A 26,342-nucleotide genomic window follows, 5' to 3' on the forward strand; every position below is an offset into this window, starting at 1 on the left:
GGCACGTGTACGTGTAGGAAGAGAGGAAAGTGATTGGTTCTCAGTGAATGTAGGTTTGCGGCAGGGGTGTGTGATGTCTCCATGGTTGTATAATTTGTATATGGATGGGGTTGTTAGGGAGGTGAATGCAAGAGTTTTGGAAAGAGGGGCAAGTATGCAGTCTGTTGTGGATGTGAGAGCTTGGGAAGTGAGTCAGCTGTTGTTCGCTGATTATACAGCACTGGTGGCTGATTCATGTGAGAAACTGCAGAAGCTGGTGACTGAGTTTGGTAAAGTGTGTGAAAGAAGAAAGTTGAGAATAAATGTGAATAAGAGCAAGGTTATAGGTACAGTAGGATTGAGGATCAAGTCAATTGGGAGGTAAGTTTGAATGGAGAAAATCTGGAGGAAGTAAAGTGTTTTAGATATCTGGGAGTGGATTTGGCAGCGGATGGAACCATGGAAGCGGAAGTAAATCATAGGGTGGGGGAGGGGGCGAAAATTCTGGAAGCCTTGAAGAATGTGTGGAAGTCGAGAACATTATCTCGGAAAGCAAAAATGGGTATGTTTGAAAGAATAGTGGTTCCAACAATGTTGTATGGTTGCGAGGCGTGGGCTCTGGATAAAGTTGTGCGCAGGAGGGTGGATGTGCTGGAAATGAGATGTTTTAGGACAATATGTGGTGTGAGGTGGTTTGATCGAGTAAGTAATAATAGTGTAAGAGAGATGTGTGGTAATAAAAAGAGTGTGGTTGAGATAGCAGAAGAGGGTGTTTTGAAATGGTTTGGCCACATGGAGACAATGAGTGAGGAAAGATTGACAAAGAGGATATATGTGTCAGAGGTGGAGGGAACAAGGAGAAGTGGGAGACCAAATTGGAGGTGGAAAGATGGAGTGAAAAAGATTTTGAGTGATCGGGGCCTGAACATGCAGTAGGGTGAAAGGCGTGCAAGGACTAGAGTGAACTGGAACGATGTGGTATATCGGGGTCGACGTGCTGTCAATTGATTGAACCAGGGCATGTGAAGCGTCTGGGGTAAACTATGCAAAGTTCTGTAAGGCCTGGATGTGGAAAGGGAGCTGTGGTTTCGGTGCATTATTACATAACAGCTAGAGACTGAGTGTGAACGAATGTGGCCTTTGTTGTCTTTTCCTAGCGCGACCTCGCACACATGAGGGGGGGTTGTTATTTCATGTGTGGCGAGGTGGCGATGAAAATGAATAAAGGCAGACGGTATGAATTATGTACATGTGTATATATGTATATGTCTGTGTGTGTATATGTATGTATACGTTGAGATTTATGGGTATGTATATTTGCGTGTGTGAACGTGTATGTATATACATGTGTATATGGGTGGGTTGGGCCATTCTTTCGTATGTTTCCTTGCGCTATCTCGCTAACGCGGGAGACAACGACAAAGGAAAATAAATGAATGAATATATATATATATATATATATATATATATATATATATATATATATATATATATATATATATATATATATATATATATATATGTATATATATCTTTTCTTTCATACTATTCGCCATTTCCCGCATTAGCGAGGTAGCGTTGAGAACAGAGGACTGGACCTTTGAGGGAATATCCTCACCTGGCCCCATTCTCTGTTCCCTCTTTTGGAAAATTAAAAAAAAAGTGAGAGGGGATGATTTCCAGCCACCCGCTCCCTCCCCTTTTAGTCGCCTTCTACGACATGCAGGGAATACGTGGGAAGTATTCTTTCTCCCTATCCCCAGGGATATATATATATATATATATATATATATATATATATATATATATATATATATATATATATATATTTTTTTTTTTTTTTGCTTTGTCGCTGTCTCCCGCGTTTGCGAGGTAGCGCAAGGAAACAGACGAAAGAAATGGCCCAACCCACCCCCATACACATGTATATACATACGTCCACACACGCAAATATACATACCTACACAGCTTTCCATGGTTTACCCCAGACGCTTCACATGCCCTGATTCAATCCACTGACAGCACGTCAACCCCGGTATACCACATCGATCCAGTTCACTCTATTCCTTGCCCTCCTTTCACCCTCCTGCATGTTCAGGCCCCGATCACACAAAATCTTTTTCACTCCATCTTTCCACCTCCAATTTGGTCTCCCACTTCTCCTTGTTCCCTCCACCTGACACATATCCTCTTTTTCAATCTTTCCTCAATCATTCTCTCCATGTGCCCAAACCATTTCAAAACACCCTCTTCTGCTCTCTCAACCACGCTCTTTTTATTTCCACACATCTCTCTTACCCTTACGTTACTTACTCGATCAAACCACCTCACACCACACATTGTCCTTAAACATCTCATTTCCAGCACATCCATCCTCCTGCGCACAACTCTATCCATAGTCCACGCATCGCAACCATACAACATTGTTGGAACCACTATTCCTTCAAACATACCCATTTTTGCTTTCCGAGATAATGTTCTCGACTTCCACACATTCTTCAAGGCTCCCAGGATTTTCGCCCCCTCCCCCACCCTATGATCCACTTCCGCTTCCATGGTTCCATCCGCTGCCAGATCCACTCCCAGATATCTAAAACACTTTACTTCCTCCAGTTTTTCTCCATTCAAACTTACCTCCCAATTGACTTGACCCTCACCCCTACTGTACCTAATTACCTTGCTCTTATTCACATTTACTCTTAACTTTCTTCTTTCACACACTTTACCAAACTCAGTCACCTGCTTCTGCAGTTTCTCACATGAATCAGCCACCAGCGCTGTATCATCAGCGAACAACAACTGACTCACTTCCCAAGCTCTCTCATCCCCAACAGACTTCATACTTGCCCCTCTTTCCAAAACTCTTGCATTCACCTCCCTAACAATCCCATCCATAAACAAATTAAACAACCATGGAGACATCACACACCCCTGCCGCAAACCTACATTCACTGAGAACCAATCACTTTCCTCTCTTCCTACACGTACACATGCCTTACATCCTCGATAAAAACTTTTCACTGCTTCTAACAACTTGCCTCCCACACCATATATTCTTAATACCTTCCACAGAGCATCTCTATCAACTCTATAATATATATATATATATATATATATATATATATATATATGTCTTTGATGAGGGTTTTGTTGTGTGTGTGTGTGTGTGTGTGTGTGTGTGTGTGTGTGTGTGTGTGTGTGTGTGTGTATGGAAGGTATTAAGAAGAATATATAGTGTGGGAGGCAAGTTGTTAGAAGAAGTGAAAAGTTTTTATCGAGGATGTAAGGCATGTTTACGAGTAGGAAGAGAAGTTGATTCGTTGTTAGCGAATGCCGGTTTCCGATAGGGATGCATGATATCTCCATGGTTGTTTGATTTGTTTATGGATGGGCTGTTAGGGAGGTGAATGCAAAAGTTTTGGAGAGAGGGACAAGTATGCAGTCTGTTGTGGATGAGAGAGTTTGGGAAGTGAGTTAGTTGTTGTTCGCTGATGATACAGCGCTTGTGGCTGATTCGGGTGAGGAACTGCAGAGGCTGGTGACTGAGTTTGGTAAAGTGTGTGAAAGAAGAAAGCTGAGAGTAAATGTACAGTAGGTACAGTAGGGTTGAGGGACAAGTCAATTGGGAGGTAAGTTTAAATGGAGAAAAACTGGAGGAAGTGAAGTGTTTTAGATATCTGGGAGTTGATTTTTCAGCGGATGGAACCATGGAAGTGGAAGTGAGTCATAGGGTGGGGGAGAGGGCGAAAGTTCTGGGAGCGTTGAAAAATGTTTGGAAGGCGAGAACGTTATCTCGGAAAGCAGAAATGGGGATGTATGAAGGAATAGTGGTTCCGACAACGGTATATGGCTGCGAGGCGTGGGCGAAAGATAGAGTTGTACGAAGGAGGGTGGATGTGCTGGAAATGAGATGTTTGAGGACAATATGTGGTGTGAGGTGGTTTGATCGAGTAAGTAATGAAAGAGGAAGAGAGATGTGTGGTAATAAAAAGAGTGTGGTTAAGAGAGCAGAAGAGGGTGTTTTGAAATGGTTTGGTCACATGGAGAGAATGATTGAGGAAAGATTGAAAAAGAGGATATGTGTCAGGTGGAGGGAACAAGGAGACGTGGGAGACCAAATTGGAGGTGGAAAGATGGAGTGAAAAAGATTTTGGGCGATCGGGGCCTGAACATGCAGAAGGGTGAAAGGCGTGCAAGGAATAGAGTGAATTGGTACGATGTAGTATACCGGGGTCGACGTGCTGTCAGTGGATTGAACCAGGGCATGTGAAGCGTCTGGGGTGAACCATGGAAAGTTTTGTGGGGCCTGGATGTGGAAAGGGAGCTGTGGTTTCTGTGCATTATACATGACAGCTAGAGACTGAGTGTGAACGAATGTGGCCTTTGTTGTCTTTTCCTAGTGCTACCTCGCGCGCATGTGGGGGGGAGGGGGTTGTCATTTTATGTGTGGCTGGGTGGCGACGGGAAGGAATAAAGGCAGACAGTATGAATTATGTACATGTGTATATATGTATATGTCTCTGTGTGTATATATATGTATACGTTGGGATGTATAGGTATGTATATGTGCGTGTGTGGACGTGTATGTATATATATGTGTATGTGAGTGGGTTGGGCCATTCTTTCGTCTGTTTCTTTGTCGCCGTATCTCGCTAACACGAGAGACGGCGACAAAGTGTGTGTGTATATATATATATATATATATATATATATATATATATATATATATATATATATATATATATAATAGATAGATGGATATGGTGCAGTGTTGTCGAGAGCCAAACTGTTTATTGCTCATTGGGTGTAGTCTGAGACTGCACTTAATGATTTTTCAAATATTTTTCCGATAGAATCGAGTAGTTGGTTTATAATCAATGGGAATTTCATTAGATTTACTTGATTTCGGGATCGCTGTGGTGGTCATAGTTTTAAAGTTAGCTAAAAAATGGCCTGAGGCCAGTGCAGCGTTGAAGCGGGCGGGAACTGCTTTAATGGTGTCAGTGGGATGTTTGAGCAGCTGTTAGCCAATGCCTGTGTTACTTGGGGTTACTCTGGGGTCTTGTAGAGAATTGACCCCCGTGAACGTGAGAGGAGTTGTGAGTTTAAGGTCGTCTGTAAGGGGGTTCATGTGTATGATTTGATCTTGGTAAAGTTGGCTGGGTTACTGTATAACTTTGTAAGTTGTCATGAGTTTTGTAATGTGGGGGATAAGGTCGGAAGATGCCCTCCCAATGTCTTTGATAAGGGTTTTGTTGTGTTTCACAAAGTTCTGAGAGGATTTGATTCGGCTTTGTTCTGCAGCAGTGATCAACGAATGCCAGTCTCTGTTTTGGTCTTCTGTAAGGCTGTTGAGAATGTAGGAACGTAAGGTAGTGAGGTCCCACTGTACTTGGCCTAATCTATATGTCTGTTACGGTCAAATCGTCGACGTTAAAAGGAAGGAATTTCTTAGTTTTTGCCGAGAGGAAGAAAGAGTATCTCGGGGTGTAAGTGTTTTTGTTTTTTGGGATGGCTCTGTCAGCTGCTCGTAATATTCTCTGTTGTATGTGTTGTGTGTGTTTGATGATGTGTTCGATTAATGTTCAGAATTGCTAATGTATGTGTAGTGTGTAGGGGAATTGTTGGAAGAGTCCCAGTCTGCCTTGTCATACGTAAAAGTATGGTGGGGATGATGGGATAAATATAAGGTTAGATGAGAGGCGAAGGAAGAGACGAATGGGATTGGGACCTACACCGAGGCCCAGGAGAATTGAAATCATAAAGGGAATTCCAGACTGTGTTGGAGACGACGGGGTCTGGTTCGCCTCTTCCTCCATTGCCCAAGAAGCAGGTGTGAAAATCAAGCCATGGAAGTTAAGACGTTTGAGAGAATATAGAAAGAACAGGTCATCCCCGTGAGCATGGGTTCTGGTGTGGTGAAATGCTTCATGTTGAGCATTAAGATCAGCCAGATGATAGACAGGAGTATGTGTGTGGTGTTATGTTAGCGTTGGGTCTTACGCAGTGTGTGGTACAGAGGATAACAGAGTCGTGTAGTGTGTGTGTACCTTAACTGGTAAAAAAGATGTTGAAGCGCCGGGAGGTGGTGAGATATGCGAGTTCTGTCGTGCTTGGTACAAGAATCGTCGACTTCCTCATACTGTACGTGCGGCGACGATCGTCGGGATGTGTGACCATAGTGGTTGGTCTCATGACCTTTAGTGTTGCATGTGCTGTTTAGAATTACATCGGGTCGATCCTCTTCAAGGAGGGTGGCAGCCAAGAGGCGGTTAGTGCAGTAGCGGAGCACCTTAAATGGTTTTCATCATTTATTGTTTTTTGCGAGTTAACACTTTTTTGAGGTTTTTCTTGATATAAGCCAGTTTCGTGCAGTTTTACTCTTCAAAATTGTTACACATGAGTTGTGTCTGGTCCTGGGTCGAGAGCGGCAGGGGGTAGTGTTACTTCGTTGCGAGTGACTGAACTCATGAGTGTGTCACTGGTTCCGTCATCGATGTCTGATTCAATGAGGTCTCCTTCAGGAAGGTTAGGTTCACTATGTTGGTCGGGGGAAGGGGGGTGAGGAAGACCTGGCAAGTAGTGACGAGGAGGGAGGGAGTGGGAGTGATATCCTGGGAGGTGATGAGACAGGCGGCGAAGGTGGCGGAGGTGATTGTGGAGATGGTGAGGGCCAGAGGACGGAGGATCAAGGATAGGTTTGAGGTAGTAGAGGCCTGGGAGGTAGTAGCACTTGTGGTTGATGTGAGTGAGGCGTATATGTCAGGAATTTCGGTGGTAGATCAGAGCGCTACGAAAGGTTGTTTGGGTCCGGGAGGAGTTTCTGCTGTTGGTCAATTACTGTGTTTTAGCATTGCATGAAAAACTATGTATAATTCTGATGCATCTTGTTTGCTGAGAAACAAGGCTTTTAGGAAGCATGGAAACATCTTTGCTTGAAGTGTAAGTGGTGAAAAGCATTAGGGTTGGGGGTAGGAGAAGGTTGGGCTGCAGTAGGCTTGTTAGCAACAACTGCTGTGTATGGTTTGTGATAAGAGAGGAGCCAGAGGAGTCTAATGTTCGACGGGCTGAGCATTCTCTTTTCTACAGGTGCATTGGCCTGACAAGGCAGTGTGAGGGCCTTTGTAGTTAACACAAGTTGGTATCTGGGTCTTGCCCTGGCGAAGGTGGTGACCAGCGTCGGTACAGTGGTTATCTGTTGTTGTGTCTTAAAGTGTCTAGAGTCATTCTTTGTACTGTAGACACATGAAGCACTGCAGTACTCGAAGTCTCTGGTCTAACTTTACGTCTTCTCGTAGACACTGAGGTCGCGAGGCCCGGCAGACTGAATCTTCAGTTTGATGGGTCGATTAGGTTTGAAAACATTGATGACATGAACTCCATCATTCTCTTGGCGTATAGCGGCAGTTATAGCCTCAGGAAGAAGGGACGAAATTGAATCATCAGTGTAAGTGGCGTATGCAGTGCGTCTGGCCAGGTGGGAGCGTTCATAAGCAAGATAAAAGTTGTCCTCATCAAGTAAGGATCAGGATTTTATTCGTCTTGGGTCATCACTCACACAAACTTTAGATTGCTGTTTGTTGTTGGGGTTTTGACCTACTGTGGTAGTCTCTGGTACCTCAGGTAGCAACTGGAATTGAGGAGGGGGAAGGGATCTTATCGGAGGAGGAAAGATCATATCGTAGGAAGGGGCGAAGGGATTAGGATCATGTCTTAGGAAGGATCATAAGGGGGACAAGCAATGGCAGGCCGCCTGGGATGAGGAGGTTGTCGTGGGAGTCATGCCCTCATGATGGGTGGAGGAAAGATTGCCTTTGGAGCCATACCTTAAGCTGGGGTGCACGAAGGGCTACTCTGGTGGGTCGTTCATACCGTGACAGATGCAGGCTCATGTTTGCTTTAGTTCGTGTCAGAGGGTTGTTCCACATTTCTTCACAGGACTCAGTACATAAAAATTAAACTAGAGAACAAAAAAGAAACAGTGATAAAAGACACAGAAATGCTCGGTGCTGGCTTGCGTGCGAGGAAGTCATGAACGTCTTGGTGGTATGGAAGGAAGTGCTTACCAACCACTAATTAATTGTCCAGATTTCTCGTACGTAGAAAAAAAAATATAGAAGCAGTGAAAAACTGACACATGAACAAACGACTAGCACGAGAAACAAACATGTGACACGGAAACACTAACGGTATGCCTGGATATTTCACACACACACACACACACACACACACACACACACACACACACACACACACACACACAAGACAAAACAATATGACTGCCTCTCTGCTCAGACTAAAATGATACAGACTAACATTATCACAAACGAATGTACCAAACACGTGCACACATAATGAAACACTCGGAGAAACTTACGTACATCTGTAAACAATTCTTGCATACACACACACACACACACACACACACACACACACACACACACACACACACACACACACACACACACCTGATTTCCCGGGATCCAACCATTCCTTCCCCAGTCTTGTGTTCACATTACCATTAATAGCACGTCCGGGGAATGAGCTTTTAAAAACCTTTGAAAATTACGAAGGTAAATTTCCTTGCAAAATAAGTTCTAAATTTTTCCGTCTAGTTGTAGTATTCATAGCAGTAACCGTCTCGTAGAAATAGGTTATTATTTTTCATAACTTTTGAGAAAGTCCAGAAATTTGTCGTAATTCATACAGACTCTCCTATCGTGGTTCCTTATTCTTCACTACAGCCTAAATGTTTACACTTGAAAAAAAAGATCTCAGTTTCATAAACACGATCTATTTATGATTTTCGTGGCACAAACCTGAGGCAGCCACTCTGGTAAAATTATTAGCAGCAGTATTGGCAGGGAAGGACGTCTGTCATGTCCCTACCAAAGGTGGTTGCTGGGTGGCGGGCATCGATGCATTTAAGATAACCCCTGGAATTCCTGTACCCTGCCTCTCGCTGGTCACAGTATTACCAAGAAAATACAAATATATTAGTTTGTGAGTACGTAAGGTGTCAGGGATGAATGATTATCAAGTTTCTTGTGTTTTCTTACTTTGGCAAGTAAATGTAGTATTCTACCATAGTAAAACTTATCGTCAGACCCAAAGTTAACTTCCAGTAAATTATATCAGTCTTATAAGTGTACAAAACCCATCTTTTGTAGCCTATGGTACAGTTTTCCCTCGCTCACCAGGCATGACGTATCTCCTCGTATAGACCAGACCCTTGCTACTGACTCAAGAAAACAGTCATAAACGGTAAGGTGAGCGCTTCACACTCGCCTCGCCACCATACATCAACTCGAGCCATTATTTTTACCGGCCACAAATCACTGCGTTCTTGTAATGCGAGTGTGATCCTCTAATTCCACACCTGCCACACTCGGCCCACCATTCATCTCTCTTCCACACCCGCTTTGTCTCAATCTTTCCCTCTTTACCGGCGGCCTGACCCACTGGCTTACATCTGGCAATATATGTCAGTCTTACCACACTATATGTGCCAATATTGGCTAATCTTAATGGCAAGGGTGACTTTCTAAGCTGAAGTATCTGGTCGCATCCGTCAAGTATAATCACAGGGGGTTGATCAAAGGCTCATAACTTTTGTTAAATAGCAGCTATGATGGACGGGCAGCTGTATGCCCCAATCATAGCCGTCTCAGATTCGATATATATATATATATATATATATATATATATATATATATATATATATATATATATATATATCTGGGAGTGGATCTGGCAGCGGATGGAACCATGGAAGCGGAAGTGGATCATAGGGTGGGGGAGGGGGCGAAAATTCTGGGAGCCTTGAAGAATGTGTGGAAGTCGAGAACATTATCTCGGAAAGCAAAAATGGGTATGTTTGAAGGAATAGTGGTTCCAACAATGTTGTATGGTTGCGAGGCGTGGGTTATGGATAGAGTTGTGCGCAGGAGGATGGATGTGCTGGAAATGAGATGTTTGAGGACAATGTGTGGTGTGAGGTGGTTTGATCGAGTAAGTAACGTAAGGGTAAGAGAGATGTGTGGAAATAAAAAGAGCGTGGTTGAGAGAGCAGAAGAGGGTGTTTAGAAATGGTTTGGGCACATGGAGAGAATGAGTGAGGTAAGATTGACCAAGAGGATATATGTGTCGGAGGTGGAGGGAACGAGGAGAAGAGGGAGACCAAATTGGAGGTGGAAAGATGGAGTGAAAAAGATTTTGTGTGATCGGGGCCTGAACATGCAGGAGGGTGAAAGGAGGGCAAGGAATAGAGTGAATTGGAGTGATGTGGTATACCGGGGTTGACGTGCTGTCAGTGGATTGAATCAAGGCATGTGAAGCGTCTGGGGTAAACCATGGAAAGCTGTGTAGGTATGTATATTTGCGTGTGTGGACGTATGTATATACATGTGTATGGGGGTGGGTTGGGCCATTTCTTTCGTCTGTTTCCTTGCGCTACCTCGCAAACGCGGGAGACAGCGACAAAAAAAAAAATATATATATATATATATATATATATATATATATATATATATATATATATATATATATATATATATATATTTATTTATTTATTTATTTATTTATTTATTCATTTATTTACTTATACTTAATCGCCGCCACCCGCGTTAGCGAGGTAGTAAAAGAAAACAGACGAAAGAATAGCCCTACCCATCCACATACACATTTATATACATAAACGCAGACACACGCACATATTCATACACGCACATATACATATCAGCATATACATAAATATACATACACAGACATATCAATATATACACATGTATAATATATTCATACTTGCCGCCATCATCCATTCTCCTTACCACCCCGCCACACATGAAATAGCATCCCTCCCCCCGCGAGGTAACGCTAGGAAAAGACAAAAAAAAAAAGAAAAAAAAAAAGGCCCCATTCGTTCACACTCAGTCTCTAGCTGTCATGTGTAATGCACCGAAACCACAGCTCCCTTTCCACATCCAGGCCCCACAAGACTTTTCATGGTTTACCCCAGACGCTTCACATGCCTTGGTTCAATCCATTGACAGCACGTAGACCCCGGTATATCACATCGTTCCAATTCACTCTCTTCCTTGCACGCCTTTCACCCTCCTGTATGTTCAGGCCCTGATCGCTCAAAATCTTTTTCACTCCATCCTTCCACCTCCAATTTGATCTCCCGCTTTTCCTCGTTCCCTCCAACTCTGACACATATATCCTCTTTGTCAATCTTTCCTCACTCATTCTCTCCATGTGACCAAATCATTTCAATGCACCCTCTTCTGCTCTCTCAACCACACTCTTTTTATTACCGCACATCTCTCTTACTCTTTCATTACTTACTCGATCAAACCACCTCACACCACATATTGTCCTCAAACATCTCATATCCAGCACATCCACCCTCCTCCGCACAACTCTATCTATAATCCATGCCTCGCAACCATATAACATTGTTGGAACCACTATTCCTTCAAACATACCAATTTTTGCTTTCCGAGATAATGTTCTCGACTTCCAAACATTCTTCAAGGCTCCCAGAATTTTCGCCCCCTCCCCCACCCTATGATTCACTTCCGCTTCCATGGTTCCATCCGCTGCCAGATCCACTCCCAGATATCTAAAACACTCTACTTCCTCCAGTTTTTCTCCATTCAAACTTACCTCACAATTGACTTGACCCTCAACCCTACTGTACCCTAATAACCTTGCTCTTATTCACATTTACTCTTAACTTTCTTCTTTCACACACTTTACCAAACTCAGTCACCATCTTCTGCAGTTTCTTACATGAATCAGCCACTAGCGCTGTATCATCATCGAACAACAACTGACTTACTTCGCAAGCTCTCTCATCCATAACAGACTGCATACTTGCCCCTCTTTCCAAAACTCTTGCATTCACCTCCTTAACAACCCCATCCATAAACAAATTAAACAACCATGGAGGCATCACACACCCCTGCCGCAAACCTACATTCACTGAGAACTAATCACTTTCCTCTCTTCCTACACGTACACATGCCTTACATCCTCGATAAAAACTTTTCACTGCTTCTAACAACTTGCCTCCCACACCATATATTCTTAAAACCTTCCACAGAGCATCTCTATCAACTCTATCATAAGCCTTCTCCAGATCCATGAATGCTACATACAAATCCATTTGCTTTTCTAAGTATTTCTCACATACATTCTTCAAAGCAAACATCTGATCCACACATCCTCTACCACTTCTGAAACCACACTGCTCTTCCCCAATCTGATGCTCTGTACACGCCTTCACCCTCTCAATCAATACCCTCCCATATAATTTCCCAGGAATACTCAACAAACTTATACCTCTGTAATTTGAGCCGATCCTCAGGCACCTCACCATGAATCATACATACATTAAATAACCTTACCAACCAGTCAACAATACAGTCACCCCCTTTTTTAATAGATTCCACTGCAATACCATCCAAACCTGCTGCTTTGCCGGCTTTCATCTTCCGTAAAGCTTTTACTACCTCTTCTCTGTTTACCAAATCATTTTCCCTAACCCTCTCACTTTGCACACCACCTCGACCAAAACACCCTATATCTGCCACTCTATCATCAAACACATTCACCAAATCTTCAAAATACTCACTCCATCTCCTTCTCACATCACCACTACTTGTTATCACCTCCCCATTAGCCCCCTTCACTGAAGTTCCCATTTGCTCCCTTGTCTTACGCACTTTATTTACCTCCTTCCAAAACATCTTTTTATTCTCCCTGAAATTTAATGATACTCTCTCACCCCAACTCTCATTTGCCCTCTTTTTCACCTCTTGCACTTTTCTCTTGACCTCCTGCCTCTTTCTTTTATAGCTCTCCCACTCATTTGCTTTTTTTCCCTGCAAAAATCGTTCAAATGCCTCTCTCTTCTCTTTCACTAATAATCTTACTTCTTCATTCCACCACTCACTGCCTTTTCTAATCAACCCACCTCCCACGCTTCTCATGCCACAAGCATCTTTTGCGCAAGCCATCACTGCTTCCCTAAATACATCCCATTCATCCCCCACTCCCCTTACCTCCTTTGTTCTCACCTTTTTCCATTCTGTACTCAGTCTCTCCTAGTACTTCCTCACACAATTCTCCTTCCCAAGCTCACTTACTCTCACCACTCTCTTCACCCCAACATTCTCTCTTCTTTTCTGAAAACCCCCACAAATCTTCACCTTCGCCTCCACAAGATAATGATCAGACATCCCTCCAGTTGCACCTCTCAGCACATTAACATCCAAAAGTCTCTCTTTCGTGCGTCTGTCAATTAACACGTAATCCAATAACGCTCTCTGGCCATCTCTCCTACTTACATACGTATACTTATGTATGTCTCTCTATTTAAACCAGGTATTCCCAATCACCTGTCCTTTTTCAGCACATAAATCTACAAGCTCTTCACCATTTCCATTTACAACACTGAACACTCCATGTATACCAATTATTCCCTCAACTGCCACATTACTCACCTTTGCATTCAAATCACCCATCACTATAATCCGGTCTTTTGCATCAAAACCACTAACACACTCATTCAGCTGCTCCCAAAACACTTGCCTCTCATCATCTTTCTTCTCATGCCCAGGTGCATATGCACCAATAATCACCCATCTCTCTCCATCAACTTTCAGTTTTACCCATATCAATCTAGAATTTACTTTCTTACACTCTATCACATACTCCCACAACTCCTGATTCAGGAGTAGTGCTACTCCATCCCTTGCTCTTGCCCTCTCACTAACCCTTGACTTTACTCCCAAGACATTCCCAAACCACTCTTCCCCTTTACCCTTTAGCTTCGTTTCACTCAGAGCCAAAACATCCAGGTTCCTTTCCTCAATATATATATATATATATATATATATATATATATATATATATATATATATATATATATATATATTATATATATATATATATATATATATATATATATATATATATATATATATATATATTTATATATATATTTTTTTTTTTCTTTTAAACTATTCGCCATTTCCCGCGTTAGCGAGGTAGCGTTAAGAACAGAGGACTGGGCCTTTTTTGGAATATCCTCACCTGGCCCCCTCTGTTCCTTCTTTTGGAAAATTAAAAAAAATAAAACGAGAGGGGAGGATTTCCAGCCCCCCGCTCCCTCCCCTTTTAGTCGCCTTCTACCACACGCAGGGAATACGTGGGAAGTATTCTTAATCCCCTATCCCCAGGGATAATATATATATATATATATATATATATATATATATATATATATATATATATATATATATATATATATATATATTGGAAAGGATCACAATTTTGCGCGTGATCAAGATATTCCTATGAGTCCACGGGGAAAATGAAACACAAGTTCCCAAGTGCACTTTCGTCTAATATTCACATCACCAGGAGAGACAAAAGAGAGAAATATCAGTCAGTTGATATACATCGAAGAGACGAAGCTAGGACGCCATTTGGTAAACATGTGATTGTCCAAAACATACAACGAGCGTTCATGAACTTATCATTTTACAAATTTTATCAACAATAAAGTTATCTAATTTGTATAGACCATCACTAATATTAAGAGTATAATTCTTTGTGTATTTAATGATAGAAGATTCAATGATATTTCTCTTAGTAATAGAGTTAGAGTTAATAACTGAGATGGCGTTACTGCAGTCAATACAATGATCATAGTTTTTAACGTGATTAATAAGGCATTTGATTCTTGTCCCGTTCTTATACTATATTTATGTTGCTTAAGTCTAACAGAAATATCCTTACCAGTCTGACCAACATAAAATTTATCACATTTTCCACAAGGCACTTTATAGATGCATCCAAGAGAATTTTCTGGTGAATTCCTGATTAAGAATTACAAATATTTCTCCCCTTACTTAACAATTTAGTACCTTCCATCAAATTTACTGTAGAAAATGAAAATAATGGTATGTTACCATTTTTAGATTGCATGATCCATAGACAAGGAAACAAGTTTAAGTTTAGCATATACAGAAAACCCACCAATGTATGCTCATATATCCATTATTACTCATCTCAACATGGCAGAGTTAAATTATCATTTCAATCTATGTTCCTTAGGGCATTACGTATTTGCAGTCCAAAGTTTATTGATGATGAGTTTGAGAAGATATATTCTATTGGATCTAAGTTAAAGTACCCTAGATCTTTCATTGATAAATCCCTTAAGATAGCAAAGAAATCATTTTATAGAGTTGAGCCCAAACCTCCCATTGACACCAAGAATCTTTTAGTTCTCCATTTTAATAATAATTTCACTTTGCTTCCCATGTTGCTTAAATCCTTTAATGTAAATGTTGCCTTTAGCAACAATAATACTATAAAGAATATCTTAATCAGGAATTCACCAGAAAATTCTTTTGGATGCATCTATAAAGTGTCTTGTGGAAAATGTGATAAATTCTATGTTGGTCAGACTGGTAAGGATCTTTCGGTTAGACTTAATCAACATAAATATAGTATAAGAACGGGACAAGAATCAAATGCCTTGTTTAATCACGTTAAAAACTATGATCATTGTATTGACTGCAGTAACGCCATCTCAGTTATTAACTCTAACTCTATTACTAAGAGAAATATCATTGAATCTTCTATTATTAGATACACAAAGAATTGTAATCTTAATATTAGTGATGGTCCATACAAATTAGATAACTTTATTGTTGATAAGATTTGTAAAACGATAAGTTTATGAACGCTCGTTGTATGTTTTGGGCAATCACATGTTTACCAAATGGCGTCCGAGCTTCGTCTTTTCGATGTATATCAACTGACATATTTCTCTCTTGTGTCTCCCCTGATGATGTGATTATTACACGAAAGTGCACTTGGGAACTTATCGTGTTTCATTTTCCCCGTGGACATGTATGTATATACATGTGTACGTGGGTGGGTTGGTCCATTCTTTCGTCTGTTTCCTTGCGCTACCTCGCTAACATGGGAGACAGCGTCAAAGCCAAATATATATATATATATATATATATATATATATATATATATATATATTATTTTTTTTTATTATACTTTGTCGCTGTCTCCCGCGTTTGCGAGGTAGCGCAAGGAAACAGGCGAAAGAAATGGCCCAACCCCCCCCATACACATGTATATACATACGTCCACACACGCAAATATACATACCTACACAGCTTTCCATGGTTTACCCCAGACGCTTCACATGCCCTGATTCAATCCTCTGACAGCACGTCAACCCCGGTATACCACATCGCTCCAATTCACTCTATTCCTTGCCCTCCTTTCACCCTCCTGCATGTTCAGGCCCCGATCACACAAAATCTTTTTCACTCCATCTTTCCACCTCCAATTTGGTCTCCCTCTTCTCCTCGTTCCCTCCACCTCCGACACATATATCCTCTTGGTCAATCTTTCCTCCCTCATTCTCTCCATGTGCCCAAACCACTTCAAAACACCCTCTTCTGCTCTCTCAACCACGCTCTTTTTATTTCCACACATCTCTCTTACCCTTACGTTACTCACTCGATCAAACCACCTCACACCACACATTGTCCTCAAACATCTCATTTCCAGCACATCCATCCTCCTGCGCACAACTCTATCCATAGCCCACGCCTCGCAACCATACAACATTGTTGGAACCACTATTCCTTCAAACATACCCATTTTTGCTTTCCGAGATAATGTTCTCGACTTCCACACATTCTTCAAGGCCCCCAGAATTTTCGCCCCCTCCCCCACCCTATGATCCACTTCCGCTTCCATGGTTCCATCCGCTGCCAGATCCACTCCCAGATATCTAAAACACCTCACTTCCTCCAGTTTTTCTCCATTCAAACTCACCTCCCAATTGACTTGACCCTCAACCCTACTGTACCTAATAACCTTGCTCTTATTCACATTTACTCTTAACTTTCTTCTTCCACACACTTTACCAAACTCAGTCACCAGCTTCTGCAGTTTCTCACATGAATCAGCCACCAGCGCTGTATCATCAGCGAACAACAACTGACTCACTTCCCAAGCTCTCTCATCCCCAACAGACTTCATACTTGCCCCTCTTTCCAAAACTCTTGCATTTACCTCCCTAACAACCCCATCCATAAACAAATTAAACAACCATGGAGACAATCACACACCCCTGCCGCAAACCTACATTCACTGAGACCCAATCACTTTCCTCTCTTCCTACACGTACACATGCCTTACATCCTCGATAAAATCTTTTCACTGCTTCTAACAACTTTCCTCCCACACCATATATTCTTAATACCTTCCCCAGAGCATCTCTATCAACTCTATCATATGCCTTCTCCAGATCCATAAATGCTTCATACAAATCCATTTGCTTTTCTAAGTATTTCTCACATACATTCTTCAAAGCAAACACCTGATCCACACATCCTCTACCACTTCTGAAACCACACTGCTCTTCCCCAATCTGATGCTCTGTACATGCCTTCACCCTCTCAATCAATACCCTCCCATATAATTTACCAGGAATACTCAACAAACTTATACCTCTGTAATTTGAGCACTCACTCTTATCCCCTTTGCCTTTGTACAATGGCACTATGCACGCATTCCGCCAATCCTCAGGCACCTCACCATGAGTCATACATACATTAAATAACCTTACCAACCAGTCAACAATACAGTCAACCCCTTTTTTAATAAATTCCGCTGCAATACCATCCAAACCTGCTGCCTTGCCGGCTTTCATCTTCCGCAAAGCTTTCACTACCTCTTCTCTGTTTACCAAATCATTTTCCCTAACCCTCTCACTTTGCACACCACCTCGACCAAAACACCCTATATCTGCCACTCTATCATCAAACACATTCAACAAACCTTCAAAATACTCACTCCATCTCCTTCTCACATCACCACTACTTGTTATCACCTCCCCATTTGCGCCCTTCACTGAAGTTCCCATTTGCTCCCTTGTCTTACGCACTTTATTTACCTCCTTCCAGAACATCTTTTTATTCTCCCTAAAATTTAATGATACTCTCTCACCCCAACTCTCATTTGCCCTTTTTTTTCACCTCCTGCACCTTTCTCTTGACCTCCTGTCTCTTTCTTTTATACATCTCCCACTCAATTCCCCTTTCCCCAAGCTCACTTACTCTCACCACTCTCTTCACCCCAACATTCTCTCTTCTTTTCTGAAAACCCCCACAAATCTTCACCTTCGCCTCCACAAGATAATGATCAGAATCCCTCCAGTTGCACCTCTCAGCACATTAACATCCAAAAGTCTCTCTTTCGTGCGTCTGTCAATTAACACGTAATCCAATAACGCTCTCTGGCCATCTCTCCTACTTACATACGTATACTTATGTATATCTCTCTATTTAAACCAGGTATTCCCAATCACCAGTCCTTTTTCAGCACATAAATCTACAAGCTCTTCACCATTTCCATTTACAACACTGAACACTCCATGTATACCAATTATTCCCTCAACTGCCACATTACTCACCTTTGCATTCAAATCACCCATCACTATAATCCGGTCTTTTGCATCAAAACCACTAACACACTCATTCAGCTGCTCCCAAAACACTTGCCTCTCATCATCTTTCTTCTCATGCCAGGTGCATATGCACCAATAATCACCCATCTCTCTCCATCAACTTTCAGTTTTACCCATATCAATCTAGAATTTACTTTCTTACACTCTATCACATACTTCCACAACTCCTGATTCAGGAGTAGTGCTACTCCATCCCTTGCTCTTGCCCTCTCACTAACCCTTGACTTTACTCCCAAGACATTCCCAAACCACTCTTCCCCTTTACCCTTTAGCTTCGTTTCACTCAGAGCCAAAACATCCAGGTTCCTTTCCTCAATATATATATATATATATATATATATATATATATATATATATATATATATATATATATATATTATATATATATATATATATATATTATATATATATATATATATATATATATATATATTTATATATATATATTTTTTTTTTCTTTTAAACTATTCGCCATTTCCCGCGTTAGCGAGGGTAGCGTTAAGAACAGAGGACTGGGCCTTTTTTGGAATATCCTCACCTGGCCCCCTCTGTTCCTTCTTTTGGAAAATTAAAAAAAAATAAAACGAGAGGGGAGGATTTCCAGCCCCCCCGCTCCCTCCCCTTTTAGTCGCCTTCTACCACACGCAGGGAATACGTGGGAAGTATTCTTAATCCCCTATCCCCAGAGATAATATATATATATATATATATATATATATATATATATATATATATATATATATATATATATATATATATATATATTGGAAAGGATCACAATTTTGCGCGTGATCAAGATATTCCTATGAGTCCACGGGGAAAATGAAACACAAGTTCCCAAGTGCACTTTCGTCTAATATTCACATCACCAGGAGAGACAAAAGAGAGAAATATCAGTCAGTTGATATACATCGAAGAGACGAAGCTAGGACGCCATTTGGTAAACATGTGATTGTCCAAAACATACAACGAGCGTTCATGAACTTATCATTTTACAAATTTTATCAACAATAAAGTTATCTAATTTGTATAGACCATCACTAATATTAAGAGTATAATTCTTTGTGTATTTAATGATAGAAGATTCAATGATATTTCTCTTAGTAATAGAGTTAGAGTTAATAACTGAGATGGCGTTACTGCAGTCAATACAATGATCATAGTTTTTAACGTGATTAATAAGGCATTTGATTCTTGTCCCGTTCTTATACTATATTTATGTTGCTTAAGTCTAACAGAAATATCCTTACCAGTCTGACCAACATAAAATTTATCACATTTTCCACAAGGCACTTTATAGATGCATCCAAGAGAATTTTCTGGTGAATTCCTGATTAAGAATTACAAATATTTCTCCCCTTACTTAACAATTTAGTACCTTCCATCAAATTTACTGTAGAAAATGAAAATAATGGTATGTTACCATTTTTAGATTGCATGATCCATAGACAAGGAAACAAGTTTAAGTTTAGCATATACAGAAAACCCACCAATGTATGCTCATATATCCATTATTACTCATCTCAACATGGCAGAGTTAAATTATCATTTCAATCTATGTTCCTTAGGGCATTACGTATTTGCAGTCCAAAGTTTATTGATGATGAGTTTGAGAAGATATATTCTATTGGATCTAAGTTAAAGTACCCTAGATCTTTCATTGATAAATCCCTTAAGATAGCAAAGAAATCATTTTATAGAGTTGAGCCCAAACCTCCCATTGACACCAAGAATCTTTTAGTTCTCCATTTTAATAATAATTTCACTTTGCTTCCCATGTTGCTTAAATCCTTTAATGTAAATGTTGCCTTTAGCAACAATAATACTATAAAGAATATCTTAATCAGGAATTCACCAGAAAATTCTTTTGGATGCATCTATAAAGTGTCTTGTGGAAAATGTGATAAATTCTATGTTGGTCAGACTGGTAAGGATCTTTCGGTTAGACTTAATCAACATAAATATAGTATAAGAACGGGACAAGAATCAAATGCCTTGTTTAATCACGTTAAAAACTATGATCATTGTATTGACTGCAGTAACGCCATCTCAGTTATTAACTCTAACTCTATTACTAAGAGAAATATCATTGAATCTTCTATTATTAGATACACAAAGAATTGTAATCTTAATATTAGTGATGGTCCATACAAATTAGATAACTTTATTGTTGATAAGATTTGTAAAACGATAAGTTTATGAACGCTCGTTGTATGTTTTGGACAATCACATGTTTACCAAATGGCGTCCGAGCTTCGTCTTTTCGATGTATATCAACTGACATATTTCTCTCTTGTGTCTCCCCTGATGATGTGATTATTACACGAAAGTGCACTTGGGAACTTATCGTGTTTCATTTTCCCCGTGGACATGTATGTATATACATGTGTACGTGGGTGGGTTGGTCCATTCTTTCGTCTGTTTCCTTGCGCTACCTCGCTAACATGGGAGACAGCGACAAAGCCAAATATATATATATATATATATATATATATATATATATATATATATATATATATATATATATTATTTTTGTTTATTATACTTTGTCGCTGTCTCCCGCGTTTGCGAGGTAGCGCAAGGAAACAGGCGAAAGAAATGGCCCAACCCTCCCCCATACACATGTATATACATACGTCCACACACGCAAATATACATACCTACACAGCTTTCCATGGTTTACCCCAGACGCTTCACATGCCCTGATTCAATCCTCTGACAGCACGTCAACCCCGGTATACCACATCGCTCCAATTCACTCTATTCCTTGCCCTCCTTTCACCCTCCTGCATGTTCAGGCCCCGATCACACAAAATCTTTTTCACTCCATCTTTCCACCTCCAATTTGGTCTCCCTCTTCTCCTCGTTCCCTCCACCTCCGACACATATATCCTCTTGGTCAATCTTTCCTCCCTCATTCTCTCCATGTGCCCAAACCACTTCAAAACACCCTCTTCTGCTCTCTCAACCACGCTCTTTTTATTTCCACACATCTCTCTTACCCTTACGTTACTCACTCGATCAAACCACCTCACACCACACATTGTCCTCAAACATCTCATTTCCAGCACATCCATCCTCCTGCGCACAACTCTATCCATAGCCCACGCCTCGCAACCATACAACATTGTTGGAACCACTATTCCTTCAAACATACCCATTTTTGCTTTCCGAGATAATGTTCTCGACTTCCACACATTCTTCAAGGCCCCCAGAATTTTCGCCCCCTCCCCCACCCTATGATCCACTTCCGCTTCCATGGTTCCATCCGCTGCCAGATCCACTCCCAGATATCTAAAACACCTCACTTCCTCCAGTTTTTCTCCATTCAAACTCACCTCCCAATTGACTTGACCCTCAACCCTACTGTACCTAATAACCTTGCTCTTATTCACATTTACTCTTAACTTTCTTCTTCCACACACTTTACCAAACTCAGTCACCAGCTTCTGCAGTTTCTCACATGAATCAGCCACCAGCGCTGTATCATCAGCGAACAACAACTGACTCACTTCCCAAGCTCTCTCATCCCCAACAGACTTCATACTTGCCCCTCTTTCCAAAACTCTTGCATTTACCTCCCTAACAACCCCATCCATAAACAAATTAAACAACCATGGAGACAATCACACACCCCTGCCGCAAACCTACATTCACTGAGACCCAATCACTTTCCTCTCTTCCTACACGTACACATGCCTTACATCCTCGATAAAAACTTTTCACTGCTTCTAACAACTTTCCTCCCACACCATATATTCTTAATACCTTCCCCAGAGCATCTCTATCAACTCTATCATATGCCTTCTCCAGATCCATAAATGCTTCATACAAATCCATTTGCTTTTCTAAGTATTTCTCACATACATTCTTCAAAGCAAACACCTGATCCACACATCCTCTACCACTTCTGAAACCACACTGCTCTTCCCCAATCTGATGCTCTGTACATGCCTTCACCCTCTCAATCAATACCCTCCCATATAATTTACCAGGAATACTCAACAAACTTATACCTCTGTAATTTGAGCACTCACTCTTATCCCCTTTGCCTTTGTACAATGGCACTATGCACGCATTCCGCCAATCCTCAGGCACCTCACCATGAGTCATACATACATTAAATAACCTTACCAACCAGTCAACAATACAGTCACCCCCTTTTTTAATAAATTCCGCTGCAATACCATCCAAACCTGCTGCCTTGCCGGCTTTCATCTTCCGCAAAGCTTTCACTACCTCTTCTCTGTTTACCAAATCATTTTCCCTAACCCTCTCACTTTGCACACCACCTCGACCAAAACACCCTATATCTGCCACTCTATCATCAAACACATTCAACAAACCTTCAAAATACTCACTCCATCTCCTTCTCACATCACCACTACTTGTTATCACCTCCCCATTTGCGCCCTTCACTGAAGTTCCCATTTGCTCCCTTGTCTTACGCACTTTATTTACCTCCTTCCAGAACATCTTTTTATTCTCCCTAAAATTTAATGATACTCTCTCACCCCAACTCTCATTTGCCCTTTTTTTCACCTCCTGCACCTTTCTCTTGACCTCCTGTCTCTTTCTTTTATACATCTCCCACTCAATTGCATTTTTTCCCTGCAAACATTATTTATATATATATATATATATATATATATATATATATATATATATATATATATATATATATATATATATATATATATATGTGTGTGTTAATGATAATCGATCCTTGGAAAAATTATTTAACATGTATCATTAGAGGACGATCCACTTATCTTTAAACATTTCGCTAATGTTTACAGTTATGAACATCAGGAGACATGAGTTATCTACGGATACTATACGAAGGCTTATTGAAAACCTAGCAATGTACGAAAAATTAAGTGCACTACGTTAGTGATTAACGCACCTGTTACGATAACTGTGTAAGTAAATATCGTTAAACAAATGTTTTGCCCGTGCAAATTAATTAATCATTCCACTAATCGTGGAGACTTTATCTAACCGGTTCATTTTCTTAAGTTCAGAGCAAATTTGTGAGATAACCTACTTTATACCCGAGTCATTTTATATATAAGCTAATTATGGCTTCCTTTGATGAGGAAAACTTTGATATGAACCCTTCATTAGAGATGTTATAACGGAGTCATTTGACGAGATAATTGGATATAATCAGCCCAGAGCTACAACGAAGTAAGACAGTAGTTACAATCCAGTCCTTATAGTCTATTAGGAGGCTCTAATCAGTAAGGCCTGATCCCTACGCAGCCAATCTCGTGATAAAGCTATGGATTGTAAACTTCTTGAAGCAGCTGACCTTAGGCTACACAGAGAACAAGACATACGCATGCCAGAGCGTAGAGAAGAGGAAATGACGCATGAAGATATGCTCAACCTTACAGCAGCTGAAAATGAATCCGAGCAGCTGAACAACAGCACTGTGCTGTCGAACATGCTGTAGAATTAGTTTCTGTGGAACAAATGCTGTTAATCATATAAGTGATCTTGACAGCACCAGTGACTGGTTAATAATCGCGATCATTTTGATATCAGCAAGTGCACCTGTTTATTATCGCGTTTTCAAGAGGAGGATTCAGGGGAATTTTTCTTGCACCCTGAGCGTTTTGCACAGACTCTGAATTAGCGAGATCATTGTTGAATCATAGTGATTCATTTAGTTATGACCGGTCAAGAGCGTTTAGTTTCTGTATCGATCTAATAGAATTGAGGATTAGCCATATGTTAGAAGTACCATTCCTGCTGCATGTGAACTGATACCTGAACGCTACTGCGATATACTCAGAGAGGGAAAGAAGGCAGACTTACAGTCTTATATTTCCTCAGTGTGTTAAGATGTATCTCTGGTGGCTTTAAGCCTGTGAAGTTTAATCTCTGAGGATGTTACACGAGCGAGTGCTTGTGGAACATTTCAAAAGGGTCGCCCCAAAGGAGGTAGTCTTATACCTACTAGAAAAGGATTCCACTCAGCTAAATCAGGTCACCACTATGCTCGATGATTTCACCCAAACTCAAGATGGTAGGTGTGCAAGCATCGATGTAAAGATCCTTGTGGTCACAGTTGGCAAGTCGAAGTCTGTCCAAGTCCGCCCGCGAGTAAGTGGAAGGCAGGTTCTAAACCACAGCCAGAGATCCACTCACGTGGGTGGAAGTTCCGGTACCTACTGTAACTGTAGACGTCAGGGACATGAAGCATCGCAGTGGACGGAGGTAAGGATGGGAACACCTACGGAAGCAAGTAATTGATCGCTGACGACCCAATGGGGAGTCGTGGCCCTTCCGCAGAGCATGCTGGTTGTATAATCCTAGGCTTCACTAGATTGAAATCCCTTTCTCCTTGACGGTACTTTGGCTGTGTTCGATTCCAGTGAGGCACAGTTCCCTTTTCGGATTCTGGGAGACACGGGTGGGTATCTGAGGATGCTGTTGAAAGGATCGATCCCAGGTGTGGAGGTCTGCTTTACCGTGGGTCATATATCTTTGAAAGCCTCGCATACACGCAAGGCAACCCTTTGTGTGAGGTATACCATAGGACCAAACTGGCGTCTGAGGACTCTACGTCTGTATCGAGCGTCCAGTTTTTCTATTGTGTCAGAGATCCAACGCCAGGAAATGATACTGATTGTGAGAGGCTGAGGTACCTGGCTTGTTCTCCGCCTACGTGGTCACGAGCTACTACGGACAGTTGGTTAGCGGTGAGGGAGGTGTTAGGGTGGCTTACTACCCTGAGAGCTGTACAGGGAGACAAAGGGAGGTGGTGATTGTAACACTGATGACTCTGAGACCCATAAGAATTATTTGTGTGCTAAGGAGGAAGAGGGTGATACCCTTTTACTGGTGTTGACTCTGGCTCGTCCGGTGAGCGCGTGTTATGAATAAGACTTTCTTTCCTAAAGATGTGTTGACTGAAGGGAGACTCCTGGCTTGGCTTTATATATGGCTGAGCCAACTAATGTAAGGGGAGCTTAGGACTATTACGCCGATTATTATCAAGAGTCTGGAGTGTTAATGAGGCCAGCTTCTGTACAGATCCTCTGACGTTCATCAGTCTGTTGTATCCTCCCGTCACCGGAGTGAGATCTTCACGTTGGCACACGATTGCTTAGGAGGACACCTAGAAGTCAGTAAGACCTATGAACAGGTCTTACCACTATGCAATTGGCCGGGTTTGATGCGAGTTAAGGTTAAATGTTGTCATGAATGATAATTAACTGGTAAACATGATCACTTCAGTCCCCTGTCATATTCAGTTCCCATTCTCGTGATAGATGAAGCCTTTAGGAAGTCACTGTTAGTTTACGTGAGACTCCATACAGATGCCCGGTGTGCTCACCAGTATTTGTTATGATGTGTTTACCAACCCAGCGGCCGTACCCTGGCGTCGTAACACTACACAGCGTGTGATGGGTACATTGCTTAAGTTCCTCGCCTAGTCTGATACTCTAAATCCTGTTAAGTCTAATCAGGTTCCTCACTTCATGACAGGAGTTTTTCAGCGAGTGATGAGTAGATTAGGCATCCGACAATATATGGTGTCGACATACCTCCCTGAATCACTGGCGAATCTTGAGAAATTTACAGGGAATACAAAGGAATAAAAAGCAACAGACCATTTGGCTCTCTCAAGGCTGTTTGTGGTAGTGGAAGCGATCTGAGATTAGTGTGGTAAGACTTGAAGGCCACACAGGTGATTCAAAGAGATAAACTTGTAAACCTTTCAAGTAATTAGGGACGAGCGATATTTTTTCTAATTTTTTTTTTAACATATCTG

This window comes from Panulirus ornatus, chromosome 17, assembly GCF_036320965.1.
Source record: "Panulirus ornatus isolate Po-2019 chromosome 17, ASM3632096v1, whole genome shotgun sequence".
NCBI classification, from domain to species: domain Eukaryota; kingdom Metazoa; phylum Arthropoda; class Malacostraca; order Decapoda; family Palinuridae; genus Panulirus; species Panulirus ornatus.